This window comes from Limulus polyphemus, unplaced genomic scaffold, assembly GCF_000517525.1.
Source record: "Limulus polyphemus unplaced genomic scaffold, Limulus_polyphemus-2.1.2 Scaffold3346, whole genome shotgun sequence".
NCBI classification, from domain to species: domain Eukaryota; kingdom Metazoa; phylum Arthropoda; class Merostomata; order Xiphosura; family Limulidae; genus Limulus; species Limulus polyphemus.
The window spans coordinates 119,264-131,441 of record NW_013668956.1 but is presented as its reverse complement, the minus strand read 5'-3'; the positions used below and the strand labels follow the sequence as shown (position 1 = coordinate 131,441).

Sequence of the window (12,178 nt, the reverse complement as noted above, 5' to 3'; positions counted from 1 at the left end):
ATGCGGCAGAGACATCTTACGGCCATTGGAGGCATAATGGCGCTAGTTTCAAAGTCCCCCATAAGTACTGCATCTTGGAGTAATGGTTTTCATGAAATCAACTGTGGCCACACTGAAAAGTGGGTTCACATGATTTAGGAGTACAACTATCTGTATGCACGGTGGCATTTTAAAACAAGGCTAATATAACCTAGTTTTCAAGGTTATCTTCACGATTCCATACACCTAACCACCCATTGTGAACACACATTCTATGACAGCATTTTCCCTAACCTAGCTTTGAAGATTATATTCAATGTCATGGGACTTTGTTCACAATCATTATGTCAGAGTGCCCACCCACTCAAATGGGTGAATTACTTCTGTATAAGAAAGGGTATTCACTTCACGAACCTGATTACAAAATGTGGGCCCATTTCCGATGGCAATGAGTTGGGATTAACAGTTTTTCTTGAAGCAGTTGTGATCACGCTAGGCAGATGAGCAAATGTGGTATAGGCATATGACTACCCACATGCAAGTTCATATTTCAAAACAGGCCTAACCTAACCTACATTTCAAGGTCATGAGGGCTGAGTACTCTCCCATTGAAGACGGAAAACTTTTAGTTTATATGTTAAGATACTTTCCATGTGTCTGGCCACCCAGTGTTGGCACACTTCCTGTGGCAGCCATCTTCCTTAACCTAGTTTTGAAGATTATCTTTAAGGTCATGAGACATGGTTCAAGATCATGATATCAAAGCGACTACCCATTCAAGGTTGAAAAAATTAGTTCTGTGGCAGCAATCTTTGATTAATAGTTTGCAAGAAAGCAAGTGTCAACACAGATGGGTACATCAGGGTAGGTATATCATTGCCTACATGTATGGTAATGTTTTAGGGCAGTGCTAATCTAACCTCACTCTCTAGGTCATCTTCAGGATCATGCAAGGTTGTTGCAGGCTATGATGGTCAAGTGTCTACCTGCAAATGGTACACTAATTAGTTCTGCATATAATAAACTATACACATTTTGTTTGTTCACAACCACTCAATGTATTCACAGCAGGCTAATTTGCAAGATAATAACAACAAATATCTATTTTATTTTCAAACGGGCATTCCAGCAATTACCAGTGTAATATGAGCACTGATTACAAAGTTTGTTTCTGTGCCTGGAAATTCTAAGTCAGGTGTAATCACAGTCTACTGACAGTGGCAATTAAAAATGAAATGCATCTATCATCAGTAAAAGCTATGGCTAGTACCTAACCATATGAAAAGATGCATAGACAAGTTTGTAAAATGCAACAGATGTCAAAAGTGTCTTCCACTTAACTAATTATTTAAGCACAGGTCATGATCTGATGACCATGTACACCAATAGTATGCAAATATTATAAAATGTTTTATATTTTAGCCAGCAACCAGTCCAAAAACTGTTTTTCTCCTATGCATAAATGAAAGTGTAAAATGTGAGAAAGTGCATAACTAAAAATTTTGTGATATCTGATGAGTTTTCCTTCTTTTCTTTACATCAGCAATGACAAAATTATACAAGACACCCTAGATTTTGTGTAGTTCCAACATTACTGAAAGTAGTGTAATGGAATGGAAAATGCTTAGGTTTCACACCTCTTGGCTTTGTTTTTAGAAAGACTAACAATCCAATTGTAAATGTGTGTTCTTGTTGATTATGTTAAATTCATAAGATTGCATTTTTTATATGATGTACAAGGGATATTTAGACATAAAATGCACCATGCTTACATGGTCAGAAATTGGTTCAAAGAATATTCATGTGGTTTAAGTCATCTTTTTTTAGTTAGCACAAAGGACTTCAAGCCAATTGAGCATCTTTGAATTAAGCTTGATTACTGCATTTACCAGTGTTGTTATCTGCAGACATCTATGAATCACCTGCAGACCAATGGGTTATGATACGAAACAGACACCTTGAATTTTATGGGCCATGCCATGTCAATTCCTTAGAAACAGGTGAATCAACCTATTATAATGTGAAGATCCAAATAAAGTCACCTATTCATGTAGGGCTTACCAAAAAATCATAGTATTGCATAACAAATAGTTGGAGTTTATTGGAATTTTTGAAATCTTCAGCAATCTTCTGGTATGTCAATATCTGTTCTCATACTAACAAAGAAAATTAGTTTTCTAAAAGATCAATTTAAATTGAGAATACCTACAAAAACATGATAATATCTTTACCTTTAAAATTAAGAAGGAAGATCTGTTTTCCAAAAAGTGCCTGGGTTGTAAAGTGTATTGTTTTGAACTTCAGTAACCTCCAACAGAAAGGTTTACAGCCTTCCTCATATCATAACACCTAAATAATTCTCCTGTAGCAATCATTTTACATCCCATTTAACAAATTATTCTGTTCTTCAATCTTGTGTTGTGCAAATTCATAAAAGATGGGTTCATATAAGGAACATAAATAGAGGTGGTCCATACATAGTTAGAAGGGATTATATCCTAACAAAAGTTCTCAAAATATTATATCATTCAACGCATGTGATGCACAAGTATTTTAACGACACTGTGTCATTTGGTGGTCCAAACACAGTTACAGACTAAATAACGTGAACTACAAGGATTACTCACACCACCATGATATTATTCAATACCAATCAATCAGGCACAAACTCTTATTAGCAATTCAATACATTTTTACATATCTTAAAATCAGTAAAATACAAATGGTAGACTAAAGTTAATTCAAAATATCCACATATAAAAACCCCACCCACAAAAAAAGAAAGAAAAAATTTAAAACAGCAAAAAAATATATCATTCAAGTTCACATACTGGTTATAAATTTATATTTGATTATCTAGATCAAATGAATTACCCTGCATACAATAATCCCAAAATATAGTTGGTCATCAATATCAAAACATATTTTTTTTATAAGCTCAATATTTTCATTTCTTTAGGTTCTGCTCTCAGTGACTGATAAGCTTTATTTCATCTATACAACACATTGATCCAATGATTGAGAGAGGCTTTTTTATTACAAAAATGTTTATTCTCCAATATCTCTTTAGGCAGTATTTCCTACAGAATTCTATCTCACACAAATTTGTGACTGTATGTTTTCTACCAATCTATATCATCAGATGTCTTTTCACTGACCATTTGTTGCATATTTTTTGCAACATACTGCACAGTTGCATGAATTACTGCTGGTGTGTGCATTTTCAGATGACTATAATCAACATTTTTTGACATGAGCTGTATATATATATATTAGTTTTTTTTTTTGTAGTGTAACCAACATTTAACACAAATGCTTTATTTATCTACAACCTGGATAACTAAATGTATTTTTTATTGAAAAATTCTTACAACAGACACTAAAACTATATTGGTTCTCCATAATATAAATCATGCCTTTTAAATATTAAGTACAAATTTCATGGTTACAAAATACAAATGGATAGCCATGCATGTCTTGTATTGAGAATATTTCTCAAAAATATATATATACATCATGCCTTTTAAATACTAATAAAAATTTCATGGTCACTATACAAGTGGATAGCCAAATGTATTTGTTATTGAGAATACTTTTAACAAGTGTATGACCTCTCCTTAGTATCTATCCTCCAAGAGTTTTTGTCAATTTGTTTTAGTGTAATGCAAGTTTAGGATTTGTTTCCCATGTGTATCTTCCAATGTTCTCTTAATCCACTAGCTACAGGTAGATCAAAGTGTGCACATCATGTGAGGTACATTCAAAACTTAATTAAACTACTTTATTATCATTTGGCAGCAAAATGAATTAATAAATTAAATTTTAATATTACACAAGTTTTAATTTCTTAAATTTATAAACAAAAACTTAAATAAATCTTCAACCTCCCCTAGTATGAGAATCATGACATTTGTTCTCCAAGTCTCCCCCCCTTTTGTAATATATTTACCACTTCCTCTTAAGTATGGAATTTAATGTAAATCAATCATTATAGTAAAGGTATTACTAATGCAGTCTAATTTTAATAGCCTTCAATCTTCTTTGTTTAGTCATAAACTAGAAAATCAGACCCACTTGCTACATCCTCTCTTTTGCAAATTGCCAATAATTCTCATATTTTATATTATTTATAATCAAAAGAAAGGCAAAGTTTTAGTCTATCGAATGATGTATTACACAATGTTGCTTTCAGTAGAGAGAACTGTTTCAAAGTTTATATTGTAGTATTCAGATTCAGTAGCCAATCTTTGTTTAGTTGGTTTCAGAAGCTTCTGTTGGAATTTTGGAGATTGGTTTCAATTTAATAAATTTAAGTCCCTCTTGTCTTAATCAGAAAGCCAGTTAAATTATAATAGTACTAGGATTTTGTTTGCTTTGGGCATGTTATTATTCTGTGTTCTTAGGTGCATTATTTAAGTGTACCAGAACCATCATTATAAAAAAGTAGGCTTAAATTTCATCTACAGCTGATGGTAAAAAAAACAAGAGGTCAAATGAAAGTACATCATTGTGTTTTCCATGTATATCTTTGATTTATTGTTATAAAAATAATTAAAATGTAAAAATGAGAAACTTATTAGGTTAGATTAGGTAAGATAATGAAAAATAATAATAAAATAAATATTCTTCACACAAAAGCAGCTCATGAATTATGTCATTCGATATAGATTTATTTTGTATATGTTTTTTATGGTGGTTACAAGGTCAGCAAATTGATTAATTTCATATAGAGTTAGAGAATAGAAAATAACAAATAAAATATAAATATTTACTGAAAAAAAGTTTGATACTCATTTAGGAGACTTTAGAGATTATGCAAATGAAATTTTAAAATTTTCAATTGAAGAAAAGTATTTTTAATCTTAACATGAAAAGCACTTTGTACTTGGAGCAGTCAACACTCTGACTCCACATATTCATTGACAAATCCTTAGTAAAAATAATTATCAAAAAATCAGATTTTTTTGTTTTCAAAAGACTGTAATGTTTACTGAAAACTTGTTAAATTTCATGAATGAACACATACTGAAATAAAAGTCATAGTATTGTTACTTTGTGGTTAGAAGGTCAGTCACATTAACCAACCCCATATGGAAAGAGTTAAGTAACTTCTTTGCTACACAATTTGCACCATAAATCCTGTTGTACATATTTAGCTAAACAATACCTTCAAGTTCTTAACCACACACTATACAGCTGTATGGTTTTCTCCACTGTGTATCCTCTCATGTCTTTTCAGGTGAGTACCAGTTACAAATTCTTTACCACACACTATGCAACTGTATGGTTTCTCTCCACTGTGTATTTTCTCATGTGATTTTAGATAAGTACCAGTTACAAATTCTTTACCACACACTCCACAGATGTACAGTTTCTCTCCACTGTGTATCCTCTCATGTGTTTTTAGATGAGTGCCAGTTACAAACTCCTTACCACACACTCCACAGATGTATGGTTTCTCTCCAGTGTATCCTCAAATGAATTTGTAAGTAATTATTTGTTCTGTATTCTTTGCCACACACTACACATGTGTATGGTTTCTCCCCAGTGTGTATCCTCTTATGTATTTTTAGGGAACCGTTATCTACAAATATTTTGCCACACACTAGACAGCCATATGGTTTCTCCCCAGTATGTATCATCTGGTGTCTTGTAAGATGAGCATTGGTCCCAAATTCTTTGCCACACACTGCACAACTATATGGTTTTTGTCCAGTGTGTATTCTCTCATGTTTTTTTAGATTACTGTTACTTCCAAATGTTTTGCCACACACTAAACAACTATATGGTTTCTCCCCAGTGTGTATTCTATTATGAGTTTTTAGGCTAGTATTATTTACAAATTTTTTGCCACACACCACACAATTGTATGGCTTTTCTCCAGTGTGTCTCCTCTGATGTATTTTAAGATGACTATTACTTCTAAATTTCTTGCCACACACAACACAATTGAATGGTTTCTCCCCAGTGTGTGTTCTCTCATGTTTTTTCAAGTCACTATTTCTTTCAAATTTCTTGCTACATACTATACAATTGTGTTTCTTCTTTCTAGTGTGTATTTTTTGATGTATTTTAAACTGACTTTTATTTTCAAATTCTTTGCCACACCCAACACAACTGTAAAGATTATTTCCAACATGGAGAATTTTCTTTCTTTCTTGTGTATTTTTCCTTGATGGTGTTTTTTCATATACATTACCATTGCTTATCTTCAGGGATTTGCAGTCTGTGTTTGTAAAAATAACTCTTTTTGTTAAAACATGGCTTCTAGGAAACGACTTCTCATACCAACTGTTCAAACAGGTCTTTGGATCTATAAGTCAAAAATGGATTCAAACAAATAATTAATCAATACATATGACACATTATTTTAGTAGTTTTCAAAATTTTAAAATTAACTACAGAGAGTTATGTGCACCTTAAAGAAAAACATACACAATGAAGCCTATAACTCTTCAAATATTATCAAACAACTTCAATTATACAAACTAGTTATAAAACAGTTGCTTTATGGCTAACTGAACTTTTTTTTTTTATTAGATTTTTTTTTTACAGTACTGATGTCATCAAAATAATTACCTGTAAAGGTGAAAAGAACAGGATTTTTTCAAAAGGAAAAGTTTGTAAAGTGAAAGACCCGAGAACACCATTTATTCCAAATTCCTTGCTACATATTTCTGATCGAGAACTGTAATGGTTCTCCTAAGTAGAATATTCTTTGCTACACACTCTACAAACTTAAATTTTATTATTTACACTGTATGCATTTTTGTAAATTGTGAACATTTGTTTTATATATATCACCTCTAAGGTTTCTTTAATGGTCTTATTACTAATATGACATAACTATATGGTTTATCTATAGAATGTATCTTCTTGACATCACTTTTATATTTCATGTCATAAATCCAAAAATATTTCTGTTTCCTGTTCAATTTTTAGATAATTTGTTACAAATCACACCTATATTGATCTATCTCTACTGTGCAAAATCTTGTATCTTCTTAGAGAACATATTCCCTATCACAGATATCATAACTGTATGCTTTATCCTCAGTATATTCTTATCACAATCTTCTCCACACACACACACCAAACAAGTGTATGATTCTTATCTGATACAGATTTTCTGTTATTTTTTTAAAACAGGTTTTGTAAAAAATTCCTTGCCATATAGTAACTAGTGTATTATATATATCTCCACTACCGATAATTTGTTGCATTTTTTAAATACACTGACTAACAGGGAAATAATGATCTTGAAGTTTTCCACACAAGTAGGCAAGCACAGCTAGCCTTATTAGATAAGAAACATCTGATTTATAGAAGATGTCAAAATATGACCTATCAGTGAAGGGATTCTAATTAAATCTGTTTTGTACAAACTCATCATGTATGCTTGTAAACAATGTAATTACTTTACTGAATAATTATTAAAACACAAGGAAAAAATTAAAAAAAAATCATCTCTCAAGGTCAGTAAAGGTGAGCAAAATAAAATATTCAAGTTTTGATATCAGGTAAAAATTGAAAAGTTATTCACTGGTGTAATATAAACAAAGAGCACTAAAATATGAACTTAATATTCCGTGTAAAAAAAAGGAAATATTTCCTAGATCTTAGTGTTATTAAAGACATTCTCCTCTTGGAAAAAAATTCAAAAGTAAATAAAGATTTTCTCAGAAATCAACACATTTAAAGGATGATTAAAATTAGGTGTAAAGTATATATAAGTAAATGTTACACTATGGCACTAATTTTACTGTCAAGTTTATGCAAAGCTCTTAGGTGTTTCAAGATTTTATTACGAATAGCTATGCCCACTTCACCAGTTGGCATGTCAAACTAAATAAGACATTTTTCTTAACAGTCTTTTTGTACTTTTAAGCCAGTTCTACAGTCTGAATATCTGACAAGGGTCTTAGTGCATATTTTTTATATCTAAATATTGTCTTTACTAGCAAGATTTTATTACTACCTATCAAAGATGTCTGGACTAATGTATGGTATAACAAGATGTGAACTGAACAACTCTTGACATTAAATGGTCATTCAGTAAAGTTACCACACAGCCAGAAACTTAAGTTCATAGTTTCTTATCAACAACATTTTGAAGATGACTGTTGTGTTTCAGCTTTTGTCCAAATTCTGTCTCTAGGTTTTTTTATCTACCTAATACACTCACATACCCTATAATTATTTTATCTTACCACTACACAAGTCTAAACATTAATTCATAATCTACCTCTAGGCTATCCTACACGATACTATGTATTTATTTTTCTGGTTATAACTAGAACAACTTTATCCACTTCAGTTTTACAATATACTTTTTGATTGTCATTTACCTAGTCATTAAGCAATTTATATTAATATTTAAAACTTTTCTCATTCAGTTTTATAAAACATTTAATGAAACTACTTACATTTACACAAAATAAAATACACAAAATCATCAGTGTGTGCCAAATAGTAAACAAAACAAATTCTTCTCTGCCCACATACACTGATAGTTGGGATAAATCTGTTTCATAATTTGATTGGAAGTTGACATACAGCTTAGTTTTTATTTCATGGCTGACAGGAAATTTGAGAATGTGGATGATTTATATATATATATATATATAACATAATTTAATCATTTTTTACAGTGTAAAACAGACAGTTTGGCAAAGCATCATGTGCCGATTGATAGTTTTGTGTGTTATAAAACCTAAATATTATTGATAATAGTTGTGATTTATTTAATGGCCCTGTAAAGTTTTCCAGTTAAGAGAATGCAGAATTGTGTATAGCATGCAAGATGTGTGTTTGAAATGTTATTATATGATCTTCTTAAAGAAACCCAGTTTATAGCCAATAAAAAAACACAGTTATTATAAGTATTATCATACAAACTATACGTTACTTAATCTTTAACAGTATAATTTCACTGATATAGATTATCCACTTTGCTTTGTACTTCACTAAACATTTCTAACTGATTGGGATATTCCAATGATTCTTGTACATCTTTGATATAGTGTAAATATTTCACTAATGTAGATCATCCATAATTCTTCTATATTTCTACTGTACAATTGTTACTACTAGGGTCTAGTTATAAGACAACAGCTACTAGGTTTGGGTCAAACTTACCCCCACCCAAAACTTTAGGCAAGCAGTTTTAGATGCTGTTTCTCTAACATCGTATCCTCTGTAGCTCATGCTTTCCTTTTGTTTATTACCATTTCTGACATTATAATGTATTTCATTGCTTCCACAAATTTGTTTTTGTAAGAAATTTTCAGAAGCATGTCATTGTGATGGAGTGTTAATGTCCTACTACATCATTCGAACAAGTAAAGGAAACACTTCTTTTATAATAACTTCATATCTATCTATATATATATATAGAAAGCACAAAATCTGTCCATCTATTTGTCCCTTATATAACTACTCCTAGGTCACTGGGCCAATCTCAATCAAACTATGCGGGGGGGGTTCACAATCTCCTCCACCCCGCATTATTGATGTTACTGAGCATTTATTATTTTGGACGTAAGTTAACATTAATTACATTCATACGTATAGTGCCACATTCTTACACCAAACAAAAAACTTTATTAAATTTTCCATCCCCTGGTGAGACAGTGTTAAGTCTTCGGATTTACAACACTAAAAATCAAGGGTTCGATTCCCTTGGTGGACACAGCAGATAGATAAATGTGGCTTTGCTATAAGAAAACACACACAGACATTAAATTTTCTATAACACACACAGTGTGGGGGAGGGCACACAAATATCTTATATATATATTTCTCTATGGAGGAAAAAAATGGCTGTCACTATGGCAATAATACATAAATGCAGATGAAGTTTATACAACATCAACCACCCTAATGCTGATATGAAGAACTGTTTCTTGAGTTATACACACTTCCTACTTTGACCCATGACCTTACAACTTCATCCCATAAGATACTTCTGTGGCCTATGACCATCAATAAATTAATAACATGAAACAGTGTGAAAGGATATTAAGAGGTGGGTGTTGAAAGCAGGTAACAGAAATCACCCCTACCACTACTACTTTGGCTGCTAACTCTTTGTATAAAGTCACCCTGACCATCCCACAGTGTATACCATGTTTTAAGTATATACAATAACTTTGGAAATGTCTGGAAGCCAACTAAGAACTAGCAGCTAAAGCCACAATAAAAAGGCAAAAATGTAGAATTCTGAAAAGAGTAGAAAAGTAGTAGCAACTGTTGCACTACCACCTGAGCAACTCAAATGTACTTTGAAGTTGTTCTTTAGATGAAAGGGCAATTCTGACACTGAAGAAAAACTTCTACAAAAAAAAATATAAAATAGCAATATTTAATTAATATATACGTAGATACTGGCATGTCTAACATCTTATGATTAATGAATACAGTTCTTCAGATATGTGCACTCACCTGATAAAACTTCTAACCCAACATCAATTTGTTGCAACTCTTCCTTTGGTTCTATATTTTCTTTCTTCACACTCATAACATCATGTTTTAAATGATGTAGAATATCATCATCACTCTCACTGAACTTGGAAATGATACAATCCTGTGTTAATTCACAATAGGGCTCAGTTTTTACTCTGGCAAATTCATTCTAAAATATAAAAAAAGACAAATGCATGACATCAGTAAGAAATATTTAGTGCTATTAATAAAGTATATGAATAATTAAACCTTCCCAAGTTATATGCTGCAACTGGCACTTCTGCATTGAATTAAAACTTTTAAGTTTATCTACCATCAAAGCAATATTTTAACTAGAAAATTACTTTAAATGAAAAACACTTGCAATATCAATGGCTGGTGTAATATCAATTGTATGTCATAATGTAATTTGTGGTAGTAATAACTTTATCAGTAATTAGAGCTGGGCAATTAACTCAACTAAATGATATAATCATATAAAATAATTGGTTAATCAAAATTATGATTAAATCAATAATCATCTAATCAAATAAGTGTTTCCAATTATTAGTGTTTTTGATCACTTTAACCCCCAAAGTAATTGAAGTATTTGCCATTATGATTTCTCATTATTATTTTTGAATAATTCAAGTTTGTTCAGCTAAATCAATTAGTGTCATGACTCATGAAAATAATCAACTAGGGTTTTCATGGATTACTCCAACAATCCAACTAACTGAAATATTGCCAATATGATTTTTCATTATTATTTTTTCAATTACTTTAAGTGTATTCAGCTTTGGGGCAGCATGACCCAATGGTTAGGAGGGTTGCCTTGTGATTTGATAGCATTAGGTTTGGCTTGATTATAGTTATGCACAAAACTATACAATGGGCTATCTGTGCTTATTCCACCATGGATATCAAAACTTGGTTTTTAGCATTTGTAAGCCTGCAAACTTATCACTGAGCCACTGGAGACAAGGGTCTTAGTTTCAATTCCCATTGCTACCAAACATGCTTGAACTTTCAGTCATATGGAAGCTATATTTGTATCTTTCTTTTTGAGTTATGACAAAGTTACTAAGGCTATCTGCCACCATCACTAATTTTGATTAGCTGACCAGAGGGAAGGCAACTAACCGGCTGTACATTCCTACAACTCTTGGGCTACTTTAGTGTTAAATAAAGCAAAAACTATTTTTTAAGTTGTGTTATGTTTCTAATTTATAATTACATAACTATATTGTTACGACAGCGGAAGTCAAGTAACGCTGGGAGCATGCGCGCTGGAGTTTCTCGAAGGATCATGAATTTGCCCGTCAACACTAGGCTGATTGAGATGCCCTCTTTTTTAATATATAAACCTGGCAAGAAAAACCAGTGGGATTGAAGGGTGATAGATAATTGAATCAAGTGAACAGTAGGCACCATAAGTAAAGTGTGTGAATCACTGTGATTTACAGCATGTGTTATAAAAGTTGTTAAGTTTAGAGTGACGAGGTACGTACTCACTGTGAAATTACTGTGTATTAAAAGTTTGTATCGAGGAAGAATAAACTGGGTTAATCAAGAAAGGACTTGTATTGCTGAAGTTTCTCGGAAAGAATTGATACTGGAAATTAATAAACAAGCAGATACATAACAAATTGGTGTCAGAGAATGGGATAGAGAAAAAAAAAGGAAACGAGAAGTGGCAAATCAAACTATGACTTAGCAGATTTGATGGCAGCAATTCAAGAACAGCAAAAGAAAC

General features: G+C 31.7%; 1 pseudogene; it reads right to left on the bottom strand.

The window, feature by feature from the left end:
* Window positions 1-4,670: 4,670 nt before the first annotated feature.
* Window positions 4,671-12,178, bottom strand: part of LOC106469188 — a 22,088-nt pseudogene continuing 14,580 nt past the window's right edge.